General features: G+C 39.0%; 1 protein-coding gene across 11 annotated transcripts in view; it reads left to right on the top strand.

Moving 5' to 3' along the window:
* Nucleotides 1–27,787, top strand: part of LOC102977306 (proteolipid protein 2-like) — a 130,473-nt gene that overhangs the window by 89,151 nt on the left and 13,535 nt on the right. For 6 of the 11 annotated variants that reach the window (XR_008616041.1, XM_055080773.1, XM_055080768.1 and 3 more), the window contains 2 exons: nucleotides 6,373–6,428; nucleotides 13,873–13,919. The exons of 1 other annotated variant lie outside the window; for it this stretch is intronic. The gene's annotated coding sequence lies outside the window, so the exon portion shown is untranslated. Of the gene's footprint in view, nucleotides 1–6,372; nucleotides 6,429–11,129; nucleotides 11,231–13,872; nucleotides 13,920–27,094; nucleotides 27,446–27,787 lie in introns of those variants that run through there. 4 more of the 11 variants (XR_008616042.1, XR_008616043.1, XM_055080775.1 and 1 more) reach the window with 4 other exon arrangements.

The raw sequence follows: 27,787 nt of genomic DNA, 5'->3' as shown, positions 1-27,787 counted from the left end.
AAGACAGGAATAAAGACACAGACCTACTAGAGAATGGACTTGAGGATATGGGGATGGGGAAGGGTAAGCTGTGACAAAGTGAGAGAGTGGCATGGACATATATACACTACCAAATGTAAAATAGATAGCTAGTGGGAAGCAGCCGCATAGCACAGGGAGATCAGCTCAGTACTTTGTGACCACCTAGAGGGGTGGAGGGAGGGAGACGCAAGAGGGAAGAGATATGGAAACATATGTATATGTATAACTGATTCACTTTGTTATAAAGCAGAAACTAACACACCATTGTAAAGTAATTATACTCCAATAAAGATGTTAAAAAAAAAAGAAAACTACAATGAGATATCACCTCACATAGGTCAGAATGGCCATCATCAAAAAATCTACAAACAATAAGTGCTAGAGAGGGTGTGCAGAAAAGTGAACCCTCTTGCTCTGCTGGTGGGAAAGTAAATTGATACAGCCACTATGGAGAACAGTACGGAGGTTCCTTAAAAAACTAAAAATAGAACTACCATATGACCCAGCAATCCCACTACTGATACCCTGAGAAAACCGTAATTCAAAAGGGAGTCCTGTACCACAATATTCATTGCAGCACTATTTACGATAGCCAGGACATGGAAGCAACCTAAGTGTCCATCAACAGATGAATGGATAAAGAAGATGTAGTACATATATACAATGGAATATTACTCAGCCATAAAAAGAAACGAAATTGAGTTATTTGCAGTGAGGTGGATGGACCTAGAGACTGTCCTACAGAGTGAAGTAAGTCAGAAAGAGAAAAATAAATACTGTATGCTAACACATATATATGGAATCTAAAAAAAAAAAAAAAAGGTTCTGAAGAACCTAGGGGCAGGACAGGAATAAAGATGTAGACTTAGAGAATGGACTTGCGGACACAGGGACGGGGAAGGGTAAGCTGGGAAGAAGTGAGAGAGTTGCATTGACATATATACACTACCAGTGTAAAATCGATAGCTAGTGGGAAGCAGCTGCAGAGCACTGGGAGATCAGCTTGGTGCTTTGTGTCCCACTAGAGGGGTGGGATAAGGAGGCGGAGGGAGACGCCAGCGGGAGGGCATATGGGGATATATGTATACATATAGTTGATTCACTTTGTTATACAGCAGAAACTAACACACCATTGTAAAGCAATTATATTCCAATAAAGATGTTAAAAAAAAATAGCAGAAAAGATCAGCTAAAAAAAAAAGAAAGAAGGTATTGCCACATAAAAGAAGAACAGAATACTGCTTTAAAAAGGGGAGAGGCCTCTCAATGGAAAAAAATCTCTTGAAACTAAAAATATGATAGAAAAAATTAACACTCCAGTAAAAAGTTGAAAGAAAAAATTAAGGAAATCATTGAGAAAACAAGCTGAAAGACTAGCAGAGGAAAATAGGAAAAGCAGATAGAAATATTGGAGGCCCAATAGAAGTTTTAAAATCCTAATAATAGGCCTTCCAGAAATACAGAACAAGGAAAATGTATTACAGCAGAAACTAACACACCATTGTAAAGCAATTATATTCCAATAAAGATGTTAAAAAAAAATAGCAGAAAAGATCAGCTAAAAAAAAAAGAAAGAAGGTATTGCCACATAAAAGAAGAACAGAATACTGCTTTAAAAAGGGGAGAGGCCTCTCAATGGAAAAAAATCTCTTGAAACTAAAAATATGATAGAAAAAATTAACACTCCAGTAAAAAGTTGAAAGAAAAAATTAAGGAAATCATTGAGAAAACAAGCTGAAAGACTAGCAGAGGAAAATAGGAAAAGCAGATAGAAATATTGGAGGCCCAATAGAAGTTTTAAAATCCTAATAATAGGCCTTCCAGAAATACAGAACAAGGAAAATGTATAAGAAAGTATTCAAAGAAAAGATTCAATAAAATTTCTCAGAACTGAAGCATCTGAGTCTGTAGATTAAAAGAGTCCATTGAGAGCACAGCACAGTGGGTAAAAATAGGCCTGCACCAAGGCACATGTGATGACTAATTTTATTTTGTCAACTTGGCTGGGTCAGATACCCAAACAGGATATTTGATCAAACGTTATTCTGGGTGTTTCTGTGAGGGTGTTTTGGATGAGATTAACATTTAAATCAGTGGACTTGAAGTAAAGCAGGTTGCCCTCCATAATAGGAGTGGACCTCATCCAATCAGTTGAAGGACTGAGTAGATTGATGTACAGCCTGGCCCACCCAGCAGACTTCTTCAACACTCATGAGGATTCCTCTGGGGCTTTTACCTTCTTCATGATCTGGCTCCTGGGATATTTCTCCCTCCACCCCTGAGTCCATCAAACACATCCAATTGTAAAGAGAGTTCAACTCCTTTTCTATAGGACTCTTCAGCCCCATTCAAACATTGAAATATCTCTGGGCACATGTTTGACTGTCCCCAAACATCCCACTGAGGGGAAACATAAGGGAGTTCCCTGGCAGTCCAGTGGTTAGGACTTGGCACTTTCACTGCCATGGGCCCGGGTTCAATCCCTTGTTGGGGAACTAAGATCCCACAAGCTACACAGCCAAAAAAAGAAAAAAGAAAAGAGGGCAAATAAAATCCTTGAGGGAGGTGTTTCCTAGCATGTTATACAATACATTTATTATTACATGGAGTTCTTATTTTATACTCCTGGCTTCCTAAACTTTGAAACTATTTTATTTTTACATAATTATGTTCTGAGATAAATGGTTTTCACCAATTAAGATGCTAGTGTTTGTACAGAAAGGGGGGATAAATGTATGTTCTTTAAAGAGACTTAGAACAGAGACTCACACTGCCTTCATCCATCCATCCATCCATCCATCCATGCACTCACCCAATCCAATCATCCATTCATCATCCGTTCATCCCACAAATATTCACTGCCTTTAAAAAGAACTCTTGATAATAATACAGTTGAGTTTAAAACAATATTACCAAAATCATATTTTAAAACAACTGAATAATTGATTGGTTGACTGATTGACTGATTGAAGGAGCCAAGATATAAAAGAAGCAGATTGAAGTACAGTGTTCCTGCACAATTGGTATAGGTGAAGAAGTCAAAAATTAAGCACTGCATGTTTTTAAGCACAAGGGATCAAGCATTAGATTTGACTCAATGAGGGAGCCTTGAGAGCCATTTCTTGGGATCAGAAACCCCAAATAATATAAGGTCAAAGCTTTGGAACTAGAGGGAGTGAATCATCATCAGAGTCAGGAGTAAGGTGGTGTTGATGAAATTTGGCCACTGTTCTTTGTGAATCCAGGCAATTTTATAAAGGAGTCACACCAATAACTGCTGACAGAGGCAGTTTGGTACCCAGCTTACCGGTTTTTAACTGTAATTATTTTCCTTGCACATTATCAAAGAGGAACACTTGGTTCCTTTGCTTACATATTTGTCACTTGTATACTTCATTTCCGCTGTTTTCTCTAGCCTAACCCTCACTTTCATCTGCTAGATTTCTCTTTTCTACTAAGAGACCTTTGTATGACTACTCCAAAACTAATGAGAAAAATAGATTAGTCTCCCAATTCGACTTCTTTAGTTCAAACTGCCTTTTTCAAACATATCAAAATGGAAACGTTTGGCATCTTCTAATGGTCAAAATTGCGATTTTATTCTTTATTGTATTCTTTTATATAGAAAGAATAGCATAAATTGGAGAATATCTTTGCCTTCTAAAGCAATAGCTTTTAAACTTTTAAAAATCTGACCTTCAGTCAGAAATTCCTTTTATTTCACATCTGTGCCAGTCCCTGGCCTGTTTGCTGTCAAATCTGTCTCTTGCTCTTCCTCTGCCGTGTCACAGGGATGCTGATCCCGACAGGCTATGTTTCCGAGGCTCCCAGGTTATGTACTGACTTCTGGCTGAGTGCTACCCATTGGCAGCCCTGCTATGACGCTGGAGGGTGGGAGGAATGGAAAAGCTAGAAAGATTTTCCCCATCTTCCTCTGCCTGTAGTGCATCTTTGACAGAGGCTGAGTTTCCTGGTTCCAGCTCCAGCCAAATAGGCACCTTCTGATTTCAGCTTCTGCTGGATAATCCCAGCTCCAGGATCCAGAAACACTGCCCCCTCCCTGGGTCCCTGGTCCCTGGTCCCTGTGTATTATGGTCTCTGCCCCTGCTGATCTCTGAGTTGCCTCACCTTGCCCTGTTTTGCTTCTCAACTTTTTCATCATTTGTGTAGCCTGTTTCCTGTATTAAATTCCCTCTATTTTGACAATGGTTTCTATTTTCCTGATACATTAATTTCCTGAAGCAAATGTTCCATTAACAATTTTCCCTTTACCTTGTGCAATGGCTCTGATATTTTCTATTCTATTTCACTTTTATAAAATACCAGTCACTACCCCAAAACTGAGTCCACAACTCTCTGATGGGTTATGTCTCACTAGAGGAGATTTGAAAACTGCATTAGAGACAGTATTTATTCATTTATTGGTTAACGTTGGTTTTACTGAGTTATAATTTGTGCACCGTAAATTCACCTTTTTAGGTGCACATAAGATTTTTGGCAAATGTTTACAGAATATTTTTATCACCCCCAAAAGTTCCCTGTTCTCTTTTGTAGTTAACCCCTCCCTCCCTCCCTAATCCTGAGTAGCTGCTGATGGGCTTTTTTTTTCTTTTGTTTCCTTATAGTTTTATCTTTTCCAGAATGTCATATAAATACAATCATACAATATGGGGTCTTCTGAATCTGGTTTCTTTCACTTAGCATAATGTTCTTAGATTCATTTGTGTTCTTGCATCTATAAGTAGTCCATTCTTTTTTATTGCTGAGTGATATTCTGTTATCATGTTAAATCTTAGAGACTTTTTTTAGGTCCAAAATGTATATTTTACTTTTGTTATTTGTTTTGTAAGCTATTAGTCTGAAACCATACAAAACCTTTGTGGAGGTCTTAATTGCTAGATCCAGTGATTGAAGGCATGGAGATGGGAGTTCATCACAGAACAGCCTCTTGGTACCTCATGATCTGGAGCAAATTACTTAACCTCCCTTAAGTTGTAGTTTCCTCGTCTGTAAAATGAGATCGTAAGAATGGTATGTGTTTCCCTGAATTATTGCAGGAATAAAGCAAAATGAGATAAATTGTGTAAAGCCCTTAGTACAATGACTGGTCACAGTAAGTACTCAGTAAATTAACATATGTACTATGAAAGCTGGTATGAATTTAGCCAGGCTAAAAAGCCAAGAGGGACAACTTTCTTCAAGATCAAGTCACTCCCTTTAAGCCCCTATTGCTCACTTCTGAGTGTCTGGGAGCAGTGTCATTGCCAACCAAGGAGGAGAAAAGGCCTGATTCAGTCCATGAGGTCAGGAAGAAATGTCTGTGAAACCAAATTTGGGGACTGCCCATTTACTCTGGCACCTCTCAACATTAAGTTAGATGGTCACTGGACTTTAAATCAATAGACATGAGGTATTATAGTCTCTTCAATTCATATGACTTTGGATCTCCAAAGCACATCTTGGAAAGATGCAGGCAGCACAGTGCAGTGGGAAGAACCTTGGATTTAAAGCCGGAACACTTTGGTACCAGCTTGGACTTTGCCACTTTTTACTGATGTGACCTTGAGCAAGTTACTTAGCATTTCTGTGCCCTGTTTTCCTCATCTGTAAATGGATATATGATTATTTCCATAAGTGTTCCTGAATCAACTGTCACTTGCAGTGCTTTCAAAATTAACATTTTATTATTATCTTATATAGAAAATACATTTTATTTTTCAAATGTGGCCATTCAGATTTGAATTATATGAACTCTCTGTGATATGATGACTATGGAGATTATTTCTGTGAAAGTATTTGTTATTGCTTCTGTAATAAAGACTGCATTTATAAAACACTGTTCCACCTGACCCCTGAATGTCCATGCTTAATACTCACCAGGCAGGCACATTCTAACAGCCTTTGTGTTAGTATAATGGACCAGCAAATTCTACTTGCTGCTGGGGATTTGATCATATCCTACAAACAAAGACAGATTGTTTTGAATTAATGTCTGTTGGGCAAGGATGTTCAATTGTTAAATTACTTTAAATATGTGTGAGTTTTAACCAACTTGAGCCTATTTACTTTACAAATTGTATTTCTCTGCAGAATAAAATTTTTCTTTTTGAATTAAACTAAATTATTGATGTATTTCTATTATATTTTAAAATCACACTTGCAGCATATGCTGTCATTTTTTAAAATATGTTTTGGGGCTTTCAGAAAGCCATTAAAATGTCAGTGTTCTGAAAAAGGAAGAAAGTACAATAGCCACAGCTTAACTGTTTTCTGGAGAGTCACATGTGATAAATTTGTTAAGGTGCCTAAGAAATGACTATGTATAACTTCCATTCATTCATTCTATTACAGAATATCTATTATATACTTGTGATTGTGTTGCCTGAGGAATACAAAGATGAATAAGGGTAAGAAGCTCACAACGTATTGAAGAGATGAAGATAAAGACAATTTATAACACAAGGCGTACTATCATTGAGATATTAATTAATCAGTAAATATTTTTGAATGAATTTACTGCCAGCATATGCCAGACCCTATACTAGCTATTAATAATAAGACATAAGACTTTAAGAGCTTATAGTCTAATAAAGGAGACAGACAAATACAGAAGAATTTACCCAAGGGTGCGTAACCTAACCTTGTGAGATAATGCAGGAAAAGCTTCTCATAGGTGAAAGTTAAACTGAGTTCTGCAAAACTAACAAGAGGAAGAGGAAGAAGAGGGATAAGGATGTTCTAGACAGAAAAGCAACTTTTGCAAAGGTACAAACATGAGGAAAACTGCAATTCATTTAGTATGTATGGATCTTTAGGTACATAGTATAATAGAAAGTGGAAAGAGATACAGCTGGGATGAATAGAAGCCAGGTAATGAAGGGCTGTGTGTGCTGTTCTAAGGGTTTTTTTTTTTTGGCTGCATTGGGTCTTCGTTGCTGTGCGCGGGCTTTCGCTAGTTGCCGTGAGCAGGGGCTACTCTTCGCTGCGGTGCGCGGGCTTCTCATTGCGGTGGCTCCTCTTGTTGCGGAGCACGGGCTCTAGAGCACAGGCTCAGTAGTTGTGGCACACAGGCTCAGTTGCTCCGCAGCATGTGGTATCTTCCCGGACCAGGACACGAACCCATGTCCCCTGCATTGGCAGGCAGATTCTTAACCACTGCGCCACCAGGGAAGCCCTAAGGGTTTGTATTTTATCCAAACCTTTGAAGATTTTTCATCACAGAATAGGTACATACATATATGTATATATATTCATATATATATATTTGTACATTCATATATATATTCATACCTATATGTATGTATATATGTACTTTATTGAGATGTAATTCATATACCATACAGTTTTTAGTATATTCACTGAATTTTGCTACCATCACCACAATTTTAGAACATTTCATCACTCCAAAAGGAAACTCTTTACCCATTAACAAATCACATCCCACTCCACCATCCCACCCCACAGGTGTAAGCAATCACTAGTTTTTCTGTATCTATAGGTTTGCCTATCCTGATATTTCATATAAATGTAATCATGCCATATGTGGGCTTTTGTGACTAGATTTATTCACTTAGCATAATGTTTTCAAAGTTTATCCATGTTGCAGCATGTATCAGTATTCATTTCTTTTTATTGTTGAACAATATTCCACTGATTTCATTTTCTATTGCTGCTGTAACAATTTATCACAAACATGTTCACTTAATGCAAATTTATTATCTTACAGTTCTGTAGGTCAGAAGTCTGGTGTTGGTGTCACTGGGCTAAAATCAAGGTGCTGTCAGGGATGCATTCCTTTCTGGAAGCTTTGAAGGAAAATCAGTTTCCTTGCCTTTTTCAGCTTCTAGAGGCTGCCTGCATTCCTTGGCTAGTAGTTCCCTTCCTCCTTCTTCAAAGCCAGTGACAGCAGGCTGAGTCCTTCTCACATTGCATAACTCCAATGTTTTCTTCTGCTTCCATCTTCCACTTTTAAGGATCCTTGTGATTACACTGGGGCCACATAGATAATCCAGAATAATCTCCCTATTTTAAGGTCAGCTGATTAGCTATCTTAATTCTATCTGCTACCTTGATTCCCCATTTGCCATTTAATATAATATATTCACAGATTCTGGGGATTAAGATGTAGACGTACAATGGTTTGCCTACTACCCTTTGTAAGCTATACCGCATTTTATTTATCTGTTCATCAGTTAATGGATATTTGGGTTGTGTTCACATTTTGGTAATTGTGAAAAAATGCTGCTATGAACATTTGTGTACAAGTTTTTGAATGGTCATTATGTTTTCATTTCTCTTAGGTGTATACCTAGGAGTGGAATTGCTGGGTCATAAGATTTAATTTTTAGGAAGATCAGTCTGGATCCAAATGGAGAATGGTTAGAGGTGATACATACTGAGTGTTAATAAGTGAACATGGAAGGGCAATAATTAACACCTGTTGGTGAAGGCCTCAGGAAACATCTGAGCTGGATCTTTAAAAAGTTATAATATTGCTTACTGGCTTTTTTTTTTTGAAAGTTACAAATACATTATAGAGAAATTTTAAGTTACAGAAAAGTCTCTAAAAGAAAATAAAAATCACTTAATACCCCACCACCCAGTGAAAGCCACTGTTATTCTGCAGTAATTTCTTTTGTATAGGTGAGTGAATTGAGTTAATATTGTATATATAGTTTTGTTGTCTATTCTTTTGAATCAACATTATGTCATGAGCAGTTTTCCGTATCATTAACTATCAAAAATAGTGAAGATATCCATATAGTATTCCAGAATAAGTAAATATTATCTCTCATTTTATTAGACCTCTACTGTAGGACAGTTAGTTGGATTTCCAACTTTCTATTAAGGTAGGTAATACTAAGAGGAATATTCCTGTACTTACATATTTTCTTTGATTTGGATCTTGAAGAATGAGTAAACTGGGTATCACAAAGTTTAGCAGGATAATAGTCCCCCGAGAACATGCCAACAGGTGCCTTTGTGCACAAATCCTGAAGGATATAGGAATTAAAGCCTTTGAAACTTAAAAGTTAGAGTTTGCTTTCCTACATGTAAAATTGAATTCTTGATGATGCTAAATTTTATTCCCGCCATGATACTACTCTATCACTGTTACTCATAATGTGAAAGTATCAGTCTAATGTTGGGCTGACCAAACTTTACTTTTCCTCTCCCAAGAGTTTGGTTTTTTTTAACCAGGTATTGCAAGTTAAAAAAAATACTTTATTATTGACAAAACCATGCCTGTTGATAGATACTACTTTACACTTCCAAACTACAAGATTAAGTCTTTATTTTAAAAAAGATCTAATTCTTAAAAAAATTCCATAAATAAGTTTTGTTGTTATTAAAAGCATGTCTGGCACTTCAATAGTAACTACCTTGACCTCAAACAATTCCTGTCCCAATAAGTTTGTGACTTCTGTGTCAGGGACAAGCCATAGATTCACATGCAGTTACTGCTTATTGCCTTTACTATTTATCATTCACACCTGTCAAATAAGTAGTTCATGCGATGCTGGTATTTCAAAATGTTCTTTTGGACCCTGGTACATTGTTATTACCACCAACATGGGTGAGAATGCAGCCACTGAGTCAAGAAAGACAATGGAAAGAAAATGAGGAGATGATGGTGGCTGAGATATTGTATACAGAATGCAGCTAGCCTTGAGGAATTTTAAAGATAGAAGTGATTTTAAGTCCAGTGGGCTGAAATGGAGGATTCTTGATCTTCTCCAGTTATATGGAAGAAATTTTAATGTGGCCACATACCTTATTTTTCAGATATAAAAAGCAGATCTCTTAGTAAAATTAGAGGTGGATTTCCTTATGAGTCAAAGCATAATAAGTAAATTTACTGTTCCTTTAGAGTCTGAGAAGCAATCTTCCCCCATGTATCACTGGTAGCAGCCCCTAAGTCTGATCAGTGACTAGTACTTAGCAGCATGATTTCTAAAGCTATGTTTAAATATTATTTTAATGTGACATAATCAGTCACTTCTACTGTCACAAAGCTCACAGACCAAATATCTCAAGTTAGGAATCTTTTGTGGAGAGGACTCCTAATCATAGTGACTCTTCATTTATTCTGAATTCATCTCAGTTGCCTTTTGCTCTTCCCTAACATTCCATCTCCTCAGCCTCTTTCTAAATGCTATTTTTTTAGTCTTTACTTTTTTTTCCTCCATACTTTTAAGTTTCTCCCTATTCCTCCTAAATTATAAATTCTCAAACTGAAGGAATTAAAATAGAATTCCTGGTAATATACTCTAACATTATCTTAATAGCTTTATTACATACTCGAGGCACCTAATGTTCTGTGAAAAATCTGTTTTCTTTCCTTCTAACATAATCTCATATGCTTTGATTACTAATGCCTGAGCCACCCCTCCCCCATGATAACACAGCTCAGATCATTTTTCTAGTGTGTTGATGAGGCTGTCATGTGGAATGGAATCAAAGCCCCAAAGAGCAAATTATATGGACTTGCTCTCCCATACAAGACCCAGAAGGAAATTAAACTGCTTTCATGTGGCTTGTATTCAGATGCACTTTGGCATAATATGCTGTGTTGCCAATATAGTTCCCTCTTCTCCATGTGAATGCATCTAAAAATCTTACTGGGAAAGACAGACAAGCTTTACAACAAAAAGAAAAACAGACCTCCAACTTCTAAGCAGTAAATTTAACTTGCACAATTTTTGTAAGGCCAGAAATAATCTGGCCAAATCTTATTGAGGGTGTGTAGCCAAGCATCCTCAAAACTTAACACAAATGCTTTTCATTTAACACAAATGCTTTTCATCCTTTGGATGATGACTCGAGAAAAGTAGTACAGCCCTGAGAAAAGTGTCTCATGGCTGAGGTTTTAAAAATTATGTGTTAGGGAAAAGGTAGTATAAAATTTTGGAAACCCAGGTCAAGGGAATATCATAGGTATAATTAATCCCTATCAGGCGAATATTTTTAGGAGAGTAAATGGTCATTATTGTGCTGGGGAGGAGGCGGGGCAGGCAGCACGGTAAATGCAAAGGGCAGCAGGGCTCCGAGTCAGGAGGTTCATTCTAGTCCTGGCTCCGTCATTTACTCGCTGTGTTATCTTAGACGAGTTACTTCACTCTCTGAGACTTGTTTTCCTCGTCTGAAATATGGGAGTAATAACATCTACCTGCCTACCTCCAGAGTTGTGACAACCAAATTAACTGAGGTAAGAAAGTGAAAGTGCTTTCAAATGGTAGAGTGATTTTATAAATGTAAGGCATTATCACTGGGGTAATATTTCAAGATTATTACTAATGTGAAGAACAGAAAATAGCGGGGAGTTGGAGCCGTGGCTGCGTCAGGGGCGCTGTGCCTGGGCGCTCACCGGCGAGAAGTTACAGCCGTCCTCCAGGGGAGAAATGTTGCTCCTCGCAAAAACAGCTCCAGGCAGATTCGTGAAGGACACAGTCTCTATATGACATCAAGTATCTCCCCTTCCCTTAGTCCTCGTCCCCTCCCCTTCCCCTGTTCATTCCAACAGTCTCTTCCTTTCTGTTCTCAGGAATATATCAGATATATTCCCAGCGAAATACACATGGCTAACATGGCTGCAATCCGTTTCTTCCCAGAGGTAATTACGGAGATCAAAGCCTCAGCGAAAGCAAGTGTAATTGAATCACATGTCACAGGGGCTGGGCAGGTGATGTAAATGAGCAAAGGGCGTAGCATTTAAGGAAAGCAGGGAGGTGGGACCCGGACAAAGAAGATCACTGGCCTCTCGCAAAGGGGGCACCCAGCTCCCACACACTGTTGCTAAGTGGGTTTGTGGGCTCCAGTATTTCCCCCATATTCTGACATTTCATTTACAGTTCAGATTTTTGTGAGAAAACCCCCAGTTTAAAAAATTTCGGACTTCCACCGTTTGAGGGCTAAACATAACACACCGGACAGTTGCATTCATCTGTGGGCTACCTGCTTGTATCTTTGGACTGTAGAAAGACAGTAAACCATGGAAAGGCTATATGGGCTAATGGAAAGAGACTGGAGTGCCCCACACGTGTTGAAATCCCTGTTTTGTCCCCCACAGGCTGAGTAAGCTAGAGCAAATTATTTAATGTTGCTGAGCTTAATTTTCCTTGTCTGTAAATTGGGGATAAATCATTCCTGCCTGGCAAAAATTCTACGTTAAATTATATAACGTATAAAAAACATACACCAGGGCTTCCCTGGTGGCGCAGTGGTTGCGAGTCCGCCTGCCGATGCAGGGGACGCGGGTTCGTGCCCCGGTCCGGGAAGATCCCACGTACCGCGGAGCGGCTGGGCCCGTGGGCCATGGCCGCTGAGCCTGCGCGTCCGGAGCCTGTGCTCCGCAACGGGAGAGGCCACGGCAGTGAGGCCCGCGTACCGCAAAAAAAAAAAAAAAAAAAAAAAAAAAGATGAAGTTTGCTGATCAGAGTCTAGCACACAGTAGTTGCTTAATATGTGCTCACTACTACTATTACTACTGCTCCTTCTTACTACTACCACTACTTACTTTTAATTTAGTGGGATTTCAGGCATCAACCAACACAAGGGCAAGGTACTCAAAAAGGGCTACATTCCCTGGAACCCCTTAAACACACCATGAAGGAGGGTTTCCAATCTGTATATAAGATGATTCCTAGCTATAGAGTCAGATGAGGATATAGTCTGACCGTGGATGTGCCAAAGAATTCCATGATTGCAGTTTATTGGATCGTTGACATGAGATATCAAAATATACAACTGGGACTTCCCTGGTGGCACAGTGGTTAAGAATCCACCTGCCAATGCAGGGGACACGGGTTCATGCCCTGGTCCAGGAAGATCCCACATGCCGTGGAGCAACTAAGCCTGTGCGCCACAACTACTGTGCCTGTGCTCTAGAGCCTGCGAGCCACAACTACTGAGCCCACGTGCTGCAACTGCTGTAGCCCACATACCTAGAGCCCATGCTCTGCAGCAAGAGAAGCCACCACAATGAGAAGCCCGTGCACCACAAGGAAGAGTACCCCCCCCAGCTCACAGCAACTAGAGAAAGCCCGCGCGCAGCAACGAAGACCCAATACAGCCAAAAAATAAATAAATTTATTTTAAAAAAATACAACTGTATTTGAACAAAGAGGCCAAGTTGCTACGTACATTGAAAGCAACAAAGCAACAATTTTATTTTAAACCTGGGTTCTAGTTTTTCTTAACTGATACCTTTACCTCTTTCCTCAATGTTTTGATATGTATATTATGCAAAATTAATAGCAGAACTTTATTTACTTAATAATTCTATGGAGCGAGAGAGATGGCAAAAAAGACAGCATAAAGGCAAATTTATGTGAAAGTGAATTATAGCATATTTTTAATCTCAAAATTTTAAGCCTCAGTCCGTAGCGTAAAGTCCTTGTAAATAATAGGAAAGTTGATTCAGTCCTCATAAGGAAAACAAAGAAAATATAATTCAAACTAACTTTATTAAAACAGACTAGAATAGTCCCAGTTATCCCATTTTATTTTCCTAATTTCAATCTGGATCCTGCCAAAACTTTAGGAACTTTACCATGGATTCTTCCCTTAAAAAAACACAAGGGAGAAAGAAGACCAGAAATGCACAGGATAGAATAAGGCAAAGGAGTCCGATGTCAGCCATGTTTATTCTGCTACGTGGTAAGGGATTGGTAATAAATGTGCTGAGTCTGAATACTGAGGACACTAATACAGAGATATTGGGAGCAAGATTCCTGGTACACATGGGTCCAATAGGTAACACTGCTAAGGATTAATCCATTTGTGTCGATTTCCATGAAATAGATCTTCAAAATTTCTTTTATCAACCTTCCTTTCAATTCTTCTCTCCAGCTTTATTACATGACAACATTCTCAAAGTCCTGATAACTCTTAATAAGGTGAGTTTGTTTATCCTTGGATGGGGGGAAGAGGGGAAGAAAAGAGTGATGTATCAGCAGTTGTTCTAAGTTAAAGCAGAAGAGAAAGATGACTGTCAAAGAATTTACGACTATGATATTCAAGATAGGTGATTGGTATTCTACATAAATTTTAAACAATGTTAGCATACAAGATTCATCTGTTTACTACTTCAGGACAAGATTTGTTTGTTTATGGTGGCAGCACTAATTCCATCAGTTTCAAAGGACTTTTGCTTACAATTATGCCTTATTTTTTAAATTTAGTTTACATAGAACACTCAGATTTTCTTTGTTTTATTTTTTCCCCAAGAATTTTGATTCAGAGCAATACTATATTTGAAGTGGTTTTTGTGAGTTTCTTTGTTTGTTTAGATATCTAATTGGGACAAGGTGTGTTCTTCTGTAGACTTTCTGTTTTCTGGAAATTATTTTTTCACTTTTCCACGCCATAAATCCCCTTACATTTTTCTCCTTTTGTAGTGAAAATATCCTATGGAAAAGGGGAAGGAATAGTTTGAGTAAATATGACAGGAGGTTTTAGAAAACCACCATCCTCTTTTCTCCTCCCCTTTTTTGCACAGCATAAATTACTTTTGATGCAATAAGAAACACAAATCAGTCACTGTCACTCAATTTGTCTGCTTCTTCAGACCCTGCTGCCCATTGACCTCTAACAGGCCTTTATACTAGAACAGTGAAAAAAAATGTATTCATGGGCAAATAATAATAATAGCTTTATATTTCTAGTATCTGTGGTGGTAGAATATGAAATGCAATAAAGTTGGGCTAGCAAGGAAGAGCCAAAGGTAGAGATCCAGGAAGCAAGAAATATGTCATAAAATTCTCAACAAATTTTTACTGAACACTTTTTATGTTCAGGAACCCAGCTAAGCACTGGTAAAATTACAAAGGTGTGTAAAATGCAGTCCTTATGTTTGATGAACTTAACAGTCAAACGTAAGAGACACACTCACATACCCAAATAATAGCAAAAATTTAAAAAGATACTCGAAGATGACTACAGTGATATAGGGGTGTCTACAGAGTGTGTGTGTGTGTGGGGGGGGTGTTGGTTATTTGTTACTAGCTTTATTGAGATATAATGTATTTGTGATAAAAACGCACCCACTCATCATGCACATTTGAATGATTTTTAGTAAATTTATATGATTGTGCAATCATCACCACAATCCAGTTTTCGAACATTACCATCACTCCAAAAAATGTCCTTGCGTGCCCATCTGCAGTAAATGTCCCGCTTCTACCCCAGGCCTTAGAAGCTCATTGATCTGCTTTGTCGGAACAGCCTTGAGTCTAGGGCTAATTTGACCTCACTACTGAGACAGTGCCCTTGTTGGGACTTGACCCAGCGCTGGTGGGAACATGAACTATTCTTAGCTCTGGATGGATAATCCTCTAGGGACTTTTCCTGCTTCCCCTTTCCTGTGGCTCTTTCCTCGGCCTCGGTAGTTTCCTCACACTCAGCCTAAAACTCAGGAGGGGCTTCTCTGCAAACCTCTGAGGGCAATGGCCTCTCTCTGTGAGGCTCTCTCTTCTCTTAAGATTCCCCCATTAATTTCAGTTGCTTTGTCCTCAAGCTCTCAGCTCTGGCTCCTCAACCCAGTGACACTACTGGGCTTGCTTGTCTTCCTCCTCCCCGTGTTGTGGCCTGTGAGCTGCGGTAAATCTAGTTTCTATTATTCCATTATGACTAGAAAAACAAGTTCTAGTTTTAAGGGTTTTTTTTTTTTATTCCCATGTGCCACCTACCTATGGCCAGTTCCATACAATAGAATTAATTCTCAATAAATCAGCAGTGGATTGATCCAGTTTTGAGATCAAACATGGTAAATACATATACACACACAATATATGTGTATATCTATACTTAAGAAGCATAAAAATAATGATGAATCAGTGAAAACCTCTACATATTGTTATAAACTACAATATTTGCCACATTATGTGAACCTATCAGCAACCCAACCCTTTCCAGTTCACACGTAGATAAATGTTATCTTGGAATGGGTGTCAAATAATTAGTTTGTTTTTAGATTTTTTTAAATGAATTTATTTTGTAACCTCTTGCATGAGACTGTAAGTTTGCTTAGTGGAGAAGAGAATGGCAGCAATAGAAGAGTGGAAGTGCTGAGTACCGCAGCCAACATCCTGTATGATGTACTTAACGGTATGCTCTCATCCAGACAACTGCATTTGTATTCTTGCGATATTTTTGAATGATATTTACAGACCAATAAATGTGTTCTTTTATCAGGATTTTATGGTTCCTAGTGACAGAAATCCCCACCCAAACTGGTTAATCATAAAAGGGACTTAGAGGACTTCCTTGGTTGTCCAGTGGTTAAGACTCCGTGCTTCCATTGCAGGGGGCACAGGTTTGATCCCTGGTCTGGGAACTAAGATCCCGCGTGCCGCACAGCGTGGCCCAAAATTTTAAAAAAATATAAAAAAATTTAAAAACTAGGTGGAGAGAAATGATCCGTATCAAGGATTTCCTGAAAGGTGTGAAGTTCTCCGAGTCCTCCTGCATCTCCACAATCTAACCTTGGGTGACACCAGACCTCTGGAAAACCACATACCTAAAGCTGAATTATTTTGGCCACCTATAGAAATTTTTTAAATTGTACTTTGGCCATATTAGAACAGCTCTGCTTGGTTGTCCAGTGGTTAAGACTCCGTGCTTCCATTGCAGGGGGCACAGGTTTGATCCCTGGTCAGGGAACTAAGATCCCACATGCCAAAAAAAAAAAAATTATATCTATATATAAATTTTTTTTTAAAAAGGGACTTAGACGGCTAGCTAAACTTAAGGTCTACTTTCAGATGTGGCTGGATATAGAACACCAAAAAATGTTATCAGCTTCCTGATTTTTCTCTCTCCAATTCTGGCTCTGCTTCTTTTTTCTGACTTCATTCTCAGAAGAGTCTCCCATCCTAGTTGCAAGATGGTTGCCTGGGGCTGTATATTTCCACTTCATATTTCCATGTATTCCAAGCGAAAGTCCCAAGATTCACTCTGGATCAGCTGAGGTCATATGTCCACCCTGACCACTTTGGCAAAGGAAGTGTAATGCTCTGATTGGCTTAAGCCAAGGTCATGTACTTTACCTTAGACTGAGGGTAGAGTTCTTCTCAGATCATGTGACCTGAGGCTGGAAATCAGACTGTGATTAGAAGTTGAGTGAATGGCTGCTGGAAAACTAAGTAATAAATGTGCTCTCTGTACACGAGATGTAACCGTAGCCAAATAAGTTTACATTAAATCCACTTCTAACCATATTTTGACTATGACAGCCTGTATTATTTCCACCTCCACTCTTGCCACCAACACACATATAGTCTTATTACCCTAATTAGCTGAGGGCTGATTATATTGTGTAAGAGAGAACAGATAAGGAGAATATATAATCAAACAATGGAAATCTTGGAAGATCTCATAGAACAGGGAGGACTTTAATATCAAGAGATAGAAGGCGATGGACATTCCAGGGAAAGAGAATGTCACAAAGAAAACAAGCTGGAAAATATAGAACAATAAATAGGTCAGTGAAAGTACAGATTGGGATCCAGGGTAAGACTGTAAAGAGGCTGAGGGAAGGTCATGCAAGTTCTTGAGCCTCAAGCTAAAGGATTTGAATTACTCTGATGTGCTTAAGGCATAGGTCAGCAAACTTTTTCTGTAAAGATCCAGATAGCAAATATTTTAGGCTTCACAGGTCAAGAGGCAAAATCATGGATATTATGTAAGAACTTACACAACAAGAGAGAAAACAGGGACTTCCCTGGTGGTGCAGTGGTTAAGAATCTGCCTGTCAATGCAGGGGACACAGGTTTGAGCCCTGGTCCAGGAAGATCCCACACGCTGTGGAGCAACTAAACCCGTGTGCCACAACTACTGAGCCTGCGCTCTAGAGCCCTCGAGCCACAACTACTGAGCCCATGTGCCACAGCTACTGAAGCCTGCGTGCCTAGAGCCCGTGCTTGGACACCAAGGATCCTGCTTGGACAGGGTTGTGGCACGAGGATGGTTCTCAGTAAGGCAGTGTCTGTCAATTAAGTTGTCCTCTAGCCTGGTTCCCACAGACTTATCTTTAGTATTAGGGTACTGGGGAGACAATGAAGGAGGGATTAAAACTGCGCTGACAGATTAAGAACCCTTGGAATTCGAGATTTCATCAGTAACAGGAGACTTGCTCTTGACACAGATCTCAGTACCCTTGACTCAGGTATTTACCACCTTTGGGCAGGTGTTGGCAACAGGGCACATGCATGTCCCCAAAAGTGAGGGCTTCCTTAAATTTTGTGCCTTGACACCATGGTCCCAGCCCTGGTTAGCAGTCATAGACAGCAAGATGGCAATTTTGGTGACAACGATGCTAGTAGGAGGAGGAAAATGGTGAGTTCCATAGGAAGCCATCATGGGTTGTCTTTGAAAAATTCATGAAAAGATAGTCACCCCATGAGCACATATGGGGCAAATGTGGGGTGGCCTCAGAATATGCCTTGTTGCCTTACCCCCTTGGTGGCACATGGTGGGCTAAAAATACATATAACAATGACTCAAACAATCATACAAACATTTAATTACATATGTAGACTTAGGTGTTATATAAATACATGAATTCCTCTTCCACAAATCAAATTATATTTGGTGTATTACATTCCTTCTGGAAAACTACAGAGAAGTTGCAGCCATGCACCTATGTTATTTCCCACTAAGCGTTTGCTTTATAATGAAGGAAAACAAGCATATTTCTTAAGGAACAGGTGTAGTGCTAGCAGTTAGGAGAATAGCAAACAGCAATGGCCTGCTGCCTTGGAAACAGCCTGGTGTCCTAGCAACAAGCACATTCATTTGCCTGGCCTGCCCTGTGGAGTTCTGTCAACACAGGTAAAGGGCTCACCCACAGAACTTAAGTGACAGCCTTTCTGTTCCAGAGTAAAGCTAGGCCCATCTATGTAAACTTGGAAGTGGATGAGAAACCAAATCATTCTGCCAAGAAGCCAGTGGTTTGGAAGCTAAAATGTCAGTAATGTAGGAGTTAAATTTATTCACATCTACTCTTCATCTAGATGGTCTGGACATAAGTTTCTTTATTTGTTCGCTCTCCTAAAGGAAGGATCAAAAATATGGTGACCATGGCTAAAGCCATGACTATGGCTCTGCCCCGTAGACTTTCTTTGGGTTAAGAAGTGTAGTATTTTCCCCAAACTTCATTTGACCTCTGCCTCTTTGTTTGAAGCCACAAAGGCTAGGAGAAAGAGGGCGGGATAGTGGCAGTAATTTAAATGTGGTAGCTTCTCTTTTCCCACGTATTTTAATTATAATCGCTAAATTCTGTGAGAATGATTGAGATTTTTGATCTGGAAAATGTCCAAAATGTCTCATGAAACGCATAGGAAATTTCAAACTATTGGAACTAGCTATGGGATAGCATAAAGGGCAAATTTCCTGAGGTCAGGGCAGAAACTATATATATATATATATATATATATATATATGCTTTATATATAATTTTAATGATTGCATAAAAAGAAATTAAATACTTAAATAAAACTTTTATTCCTTTAGAATGGTTTAACTCTTTTATTAGTGAGTGTCATAGTCTAGTAGGTCATATACACACATACGCAAAATGTTTAAAAGTTTTTCATAACTAAATCAACCAGAAGGCAAAAGAAAAATAATGAATCTTAGCTGTTAGTTTCTAAAAGAAATTCAATCTTTCATTTTGACTCAAAATGATATCATAAAGTTCTAGTGAATTCATATTTTAAAAAACTAACAGGGACTTCCCTGGTGGCACAGTGGTTAAGAATCCGCCTTCCAGGGCTTCCCTGGTGGCGCGGTGGTTGCGCGTCCGCCTGCCGATGCAGGGGAACCGGGTTCGCGCCCCGCTCTGGGAGGATCCCACGTGCCGCGGAGCGGCTGGGCCCGTGAGCCATGGCCGCTGGGCCTGCGCGTCCGGAGCCTGTGCTCCGCAACGGGATAGGCCACAGCAGTGAGAGGCCCGCATACCACCAAAAAAAAAAAAAAAAGAATCCGCCTTCCAATGCAGGGGACACTGGTTTGATCCCTGGGCCAGGAAGATCCCACATGCCACAGAGCAACTAAGCCCGTGTGCCACAACTACTGATCCTGCACTCTAGAGACTGAGAGCCACAACTACTGAGCCCATGCACCACAACTACTGAAGCCTGAATGCCTAGAGCCCGTGCTCCACAACAAAACAAGCCACCACAATGAGAAGCCCACACACAGCAACGGAGAGTAGCCCCTGCTCGCCGCAACTAGAGAAAGTTGCGCGCACAGCAACAAAGACCCAATGCCGCCAAAGATAAATAAAATAAAATAATAAATAAAAATTTTAAAAAACTAACAAAGTGTAATGAAATGAATTATAAAGTTAGTTTAAAAATTCACGTGGATGCCTGAAAAATGTCTTTGGTAACTGGGGAGATAGTTGTTTATAACAACATGTTGAATAACTATGCTGTGATCATTATGACAACTTAGGCTTTTAGAATGAAGTCTTACACAGAAGGAAATAATTCCCTACATCCAAGTTGGGGAACAACCAACCAATTTAGAGATTAAAACTATAAACCAATGGTATTATATTTCAGTTGATTACATTTTAAAAATATTTATTTATTTATTTAGGCTGCACCGGGTCTTAGTTCCCTGGGATCTAGTTCCCTGACCAGGGATTGAACCTCATCCCCCAGCATTGGGAGCATGGAGTCTTAGCCACTGGACCACCAGGGAAGTCCCTTAGCTGATTACATTTAATTGATTAGTAAAAGGAAAGCACAAACAGATGAGGGTTTTTTGGAGTATGATTGACAAGGAAAAACAAATGATACTGAGTGATGATATAAGGCAAGTTTCGGCAGAGCATAAGGAGAACCTAGGAAATAATCACAGGTAAAGCCAATAATATAAGGCAGAGAGTCTTGAAGATAGCGAAAGAAAATCTTTGTTACAAGTGAATAAAGAGAAAGTTGTGTGTGTATGTTAATAGCTTAAACACCCAAATATATTTTACTTTAAGCAATGCCTTTAATTAAATGTAAACAGCAAACTCAGTAGTTATGTCAACTTCTATTTTAGTAACATGTTTAAAGGAGATTACAAATCTAGTAACGATGTAGCCAGAGTTTTTCCTGGAAAAAAAAAATTATTTCTCTTCAGCAGTTGTTTCTGAAAGACAATGTATTTGTAGAAAATGAAATTTAACACCAAAGAGGTATTATTTTGTAGGCAAAGTATGTGAATGTTAGCTTACGTTATGCTCATCGAAATGCATTTAATTTTCCAAAGGACAATTCTACACAAGGTTGAACCAAAGGTTTAGCAAAAGTTTCAAAGTCCTGTTAAAGATTTCCTAAGAGTCCTCATCTCACATGCTTCCATTTTACTTCTGCTTCTCTGTGGTCACTACTAATGTGCAAGAAACAGTTTTGCAAGCATTTATGTGGCTGTGAGCCATGTATGAGTCAATTAGATTGCCTACTTTTTAAGTCTCTCTGACAGTTTATGAAACAGACTAACGCCTTCTCTCACACTGCATCAGGCCTGGATTCTGCCCTTTTGAGGAAGAATACATTACACCAAAAAAAAAAAAAAAAAAAAAAAGCATCTTGGTGAGATCAGGGCAGATAGTATCAAACTCTTCTCCCTCTCCTTTTAAAAATTATCTATAAACTCTTCTTGAGATCTATTTGAAACACACATGCAATGCTCAGAAAACAACAATTCTTTAGTAACAGGGCCCAGCAGACTCCCCATCCCTAACCACCCCCTCAATGCCTTATTCTTCTAGATTTGTTTATTTTAGATCAACTAAACCATGTTGCTTAACAAAATTGCAAATGACTTCCCATGAGAAACCCACTTTCCATGAATACAGGTCTCTATAGATAGAAGAGAAAGTCAGGGATGTAAAACACAGTCTGTTCAATATTACTCTAGGCCAGTATTTAACTAAATATAATGAACCAATAAAAAGAGTAGCATGGATAACCCAAAAACAGGAGGTTAAAAAAATGCTTTACTTGCCTCCGAGGGCAGCAGACTTGCCTTCCTTCCTCTTTTCATCCTTCGTTTTGCCCTTCATTCCTATGTGCTGATGCAGCTAATATTAGCATGAGTTTGTATTCCCTGAGCACAGGGCAGATGCTGAGGCTACCAGTGATGAGAAGTGGACTAATAGTGTGCTGAAAAAAATTCAACCTGGAATTTCTGCTTGGTGAACTTACTTGGCCTTCCTTAGTAAGACAACTGGATGCTATTTTACTCTACATATACATTCTGTATTAGGCAATATAGCAATTGATGTTGGCCATTAGTTACATTGGAGCAGGGATAGGACCTCCTTTTGCTCATCATTACAGCCCAAGAATCTAGCAGAGCATGGCATACAATAGGTACTCAATAAATACTGAGGGATAAAGTGGCTTTGGTTTATGCTTTCTGAACATTTCCAAATGCAAATAAAGAAAGAAAACAGCCTTGAAATAGCCATGCTAAAGCTATTTGCCCTTACCCAAACACACCATGTTCTTTACATCTCCCTGTATTTTGACCCATTGCTTACTCAGCGTAGAATTTTTTTGAACTAGCCTTTTACCTACAGATTGCTACTTAAACCTCAAGTTTCAGATGGAGGAATAACACTTCTGTGACGCTTTGACAGACTCCTCTGTTTTGTGATGTTTCTTCCTACACACATAGCATCTTGTACTTACAGTTCTCTTATGGAGTTGTGATTGCTTATTGGCCAAAAAAGATGCCCTCTCCCTAAATTGTGAACTCCTTAATAGTAGGGAATATATCTTTGCATCATTGTAGTCCCAATCCTAACATGGGTCTGATTTGTTGGGATATATGCAATGTCCACTGAATAAAAACTATTTCCTTTCACATTCCAACAGGAAAATCAGACACCTGATCAAGCAATCGGGTTATAATATGATGCATCTTAGAGTAAAAATATGATACAGTGAGAGCACAAGGGAGGGGTGATTACTTTTTCCTGGAGGTTGGGATTAGGCTGTATAGAGAAGATAACATTTGACCTGTCTTTGGGACATGAGAAGGAGCTCACCAAGTGGATAATCTAGAAGAGAGACACAATGAGCAAAGACAAGAAGATTTAAAAGTACAGAGTATGGCACTGTAATTCTGCTTCCAGACAAGATGGCATAACAAGAAGCAGATTTATCCTCTCACCTGAACCAACTGAAAAAGCAGACAAAATATATGAAATGATGTTTTCAGTATATTATACACAGGTATCAAAGGACAGTGATGGATGCAAGATGGGAAACAAGGTGAGCCCTGTGACTGTCCCAACTTACCTGGAGTTTCCAGGCCATGGCTCAGAGAGAAGGAACCCAAGCAGGGCTCACTGGTCTCCCCGACCAGAGAGATGGAACTGGGAGTGTCAGGAGGCTCCATTTTCCTTGAACCTGAAGAGATTCCTTCTGGAGTCTTCAGCTGAGTGCTAATTAAGATATTCGTGTGAAGAAACTACCTGAGGCTGGAGAAAGAACAACCAAAAGGATTAAAAGGAATAATCTCTGGAGTTAATCCATTGATGAAAATGGTTTCTGTTCCCATAGCCAGAGCGGAAAGCCTCATAATTCACAGAGATTGCGCAGAAAGGTTTTGCATCACTAGTGGGACAAAATTAGCCCTAGACTCAAAGCTGCTGTAGTTCCACCTAACAAAGCTCAAAAGCAGGAACTGTGTATTAGTTGTTTTTTTTTTGCGGTACGCGGGCCTCTCACTGTTGTGGCCTCTCCCATTGCGGAGCACAGGCTCCGGACGTGCAGGCTCAGCGGCCATGGCTCACGCGCCCAGCCGCTCCGCGACATGTGGGATCTTCCCGGACCGGGGCACAAACCCGTGTCCCCTGCATCGGCAGGCGGACTCTCAACCACTGAGCCAACAGGGAAGCCCTGTGTATTAGTTTTTTATTGCTGTGTAACAAACACACACACAAACAGCAGTTTAAAGCAACAATAAATTTATCTCACAGTGGTTGTAGGTCAGGAGTCCAGGTACAGGTTAGCTGGTTCCTCTACTTAGGGCCTCACCAGGCTGAAATGAAGTGAGGGTATTGGCTGGGGCTATGATTCTCATCTGAGGCTTGGAGTCCTCTTCCAAGATCATTCAGGTTGTTGGCAGAATTTACTTTCTTGCAGTTGTAAGACAGAGATCCCCATTTTCTTTTTTTTTTTTTTTTTTTTTTTTTTTGTGGTATGCGGGCCTCCCTCTGCTGTGGCCTCTCCCGTTGCGGAGCACAGGCTCCGGACGCGCAGGCTCAGCGGCCATGGCTCACGGGCCCAGCCGCTCCGCGGCACGTGGGATCCTCCCAGACTGGGGCGAGAACCCGGTTCCCCTGCATCGGCAGGCGGACGCGCAACCACTGCGCCACCAGGGAAGCCCCCCATTTTCTTGCTATCTGTTGGTCTGGGACCACTTTCGGGTCTCAGAGAGTCCCCAGAGGCCGCAGACCAGCAGGAGTGTGGCCTCTGATGCTTCATCTTCTTTTAAAGGCTCCTTTGATTTGGTCAGGCACACCTGGGATGGTGCCTCACTGCTTGACCTTGTTCTAAATGCATATAGAGGAAATATTTAAGACATCTATATTAAAAACAGGGGATGGTAAAAGGATATAAATAGAAACATGGTTTCTACACTTTATTTAAACCGATAAATTGTCAACACCAGTAAGCTGTGATAAGTTCTACATATATAAAATGTAATACCTAAAAAAATATACAAAATGATATATGCAAACACACCATGGATACATAACAATGGAGTTGTAAAACAGTTCAAATAACCCATTAGAAGACAGGAAAAAGAACACAGAGAAGCAAAAAAGAAAGAATGAACATAAAATTTAAAAATGGCACATTCAAGTCCTAAAATAACAATAATTACATTAAATGTTAATGGTCTAAAATACTAATCAAGACTTACTGTAAAGCTAAAATAATCAATGCAGTTTAGTATTGGTGGAAGAATAGACAAATAGATCAATGGAACAGAATAGAGAGCCCAGAAATAGACTCACATAAATATAGTCAACTGATCTTTGACAAAAAAGCAAAGGCAATAAAATGGAGCAATGATTGTTCTTTCAACAAGTGGTACTGGAACAACTGGACATCTACATGCAAAAAAAATGAATGTGGATACAGACCTTACACCCTTCACGAAAACTGACTCAAAATGGATCACAGACCTAAGTGTAAAATGCAAACTATAAAACTCCTAGAAGATAACATAGGAGAAAACCCATGATCTTGGGTATGGTGAAGGCTTTTTAGATATGATGACACCAAAGGCATGATGCCTGAAATGAATAATTGATAAGTTGGACTTCATTAAAATTAAAAACTTCTACTCTGAGAAAGACAATGTCACAGAATGAAAGAAAATATTTGCAAGTATTTTGTAAAATATCTGATAAAGGACTGTTATCCAAAATATAGAAAGAATTCTTAAAACTCAACAATAAGAAAATGAACAATCTGATTTTTTTAAAATGGGCAAAAGACCTTAATGGACAACTCACCAAAGAAGATGTACAGATGGCAAATAAGCATATGAAAAGATGCTCAACATCATATGTCATTAAGGAGTTGAAAATTAAAACAATAATGAGATACCACTACACACCTGTTAGAATAACCATATATTTTTGAAAACCCTTAAACATTATATAATTATTTGGTCTCTTATACTAGATACTAGAGAAAAAAATTTTTTCCTAGCTTCCTCTTTTTTTTTTTTTTTTTTTTTTTGCAGTACGCGGGCCTCTCACTGCTGTGGCCTCTCTCGTTGCGGAGCACAGGCTCCGGACACGCAGGCTCAGTGGCCATGGCTCATGGGCCCAGCCGCTCCGCGACATGTGGGATCCTCCCAGACCGGGGCACAAACCCATGTCCCCTGCATCGGCAGGCGGACTCTCAACCACTGCGCCACCAGGGAAGCCCACTTCCTCTTTTAATACAAGTGAAAATATTACAGTCTTTACTTGTATATTGACAAACACACACACGAATACATATAAACACATGCCGATTAACAGACTATGAAGTCAGAGACCTTGTTCAAAATTATGTTTCTGTCATATACTAGCTTCCTGACATGTATAAGTTAATTCATATTCTGAGGCTCAATGGCTTTATCTATACAATGAAGATATGTCAGAGGGTTATGATAATTAAAATAAGATAATCAAATAAAATTCTGTAGATGTACAAGGCACATAGTAAGGGCTTAATAAATATTGATAAATATTCATTAAAATTATAAATTTTAACTATTATTACTAAATTCATCCAACACGTTTCTCTGACATTTTCTTCCATATAATTTACGAAGTTTAAAACTAATATGTCTTCATGAAATATCTATAGCTGTCTCTTAACTGTGAAAAAATACAAAACGTATTTTTACTTTTTTAATCTTTCTGAATGCTTCAATTTGAAAAATCTAGTCATTAGGCTTTAATAGTGAGAAAATGAATAATGAAGTGAACAATCCACTTATTAATGATTGTGTTTTTAATCTTACACAAATGCCAATTCTTAGTCATTATGAATGCATTTTCCCTCTCCCAATTGCCTATTTAATGAAAAATGCATAAAACTCCAGTTTATTTCGAGTGCAAGCAATTGAGATAATCAAATAATTGAAAAAATTAGTACACTTCATATTTTCAAAGAAAATCCCAATCAAAATGCATTCCAAATAGTCAAGCTGATTTGGAGAACTTTTTAATTTTATTTTATTTTACTTTAATTTATTTAATTTAATTTTATTTATTATTATTATTTTTTTGGCCACACCACACAGCTTGTGGAATCTTAATTCCCCTACCAGGGATTGAAACCAGGCCCTCAGCAGTGAAAGCATGGAGTCCTAACCACTGGACCACCAGGGAATTCCCACAGATAAATTTTATTTAAAAAATTTCCAGGTACGTTCTATGAACAGTCATGTTCCTACTGATACATGATGTTAAAAAAGGTGATGTTGAAGCTCACTAAAAATCTTTGAATTATTGGTATAACCTGTCCTAAGTAAATTATTTTAAAATATAATTTAGGTCTTCCCTCATGGCGCAGTGGTTAAGAATCCACCTGCCAGTGCAGGGGACACAAGTTCGATCCCCGATCCAGGAAGATACCAGATGCCGCAGAGCAACTAAGCCTATGCGCCACAACTACTGAGCCTGCGCTCTAGGGCCCGCGAGCCACAACTACTGAGCCTGCATGCCACGACTACTGAAGCCCGTGCACCTAGAGCCCATGCTCTGCAATAGGAGAAGCCACTGCAATGAGAAGCCCATGCACTTCAACGAGGAGTAGCCCTTGCTCACCACAACTAGAGAAAACCCCTGCACAGCAATGAAGACCCAACGCAGCCAAAAATAAATGAATAAATAAATAAATTTATTTTAAAAATAAATAAATAATAAAATATTTGTCCTAGGGTTCTGTCTGTCTGGTTTTGTTTGTTTCTTTCTTTCTTTCTTTTATTGTTTTGTTTTTTAATGTAGTTTTTAGCACTTGTTATCAATGGTGGATTTGTTTTTTGGGTTGGTTGCTCTCTTCTTTCTTTTTTTAAACTTTACTTTTTAATTTTTTTATTGTTAATTATTTTTTATTTTAATAACTTTATTTTCTTTCTTTCTTTCCCTCTTTCTTTCTTTCTTTCTCCTTCCTTCCTTCCTTCCTTCCTTCCTTCCTCCCTCCCTCCCTCCCTTCTCCCTTTCTCTTTCTTTTTTTATTTAAATTTT

This window comes from Physeter macrocephalus, chromosome 19 (assembly GCF_002837175.3).
Source record: "Physeter macrocephalus isolate SW-GA chromosome 19, ASM283717v5, whole genome shotgun sequence".
NCBI classification, from domain to species: domain Eukaryota; kingdom Metazoa; phylum Chordata; class Mammalia; order Artiodactyla; family Physeteridae; genus Physeter; species Physeter macrocephalus.
This window is presented reverse-complemented; position numbering and strand designations above follow the sequence as displayed.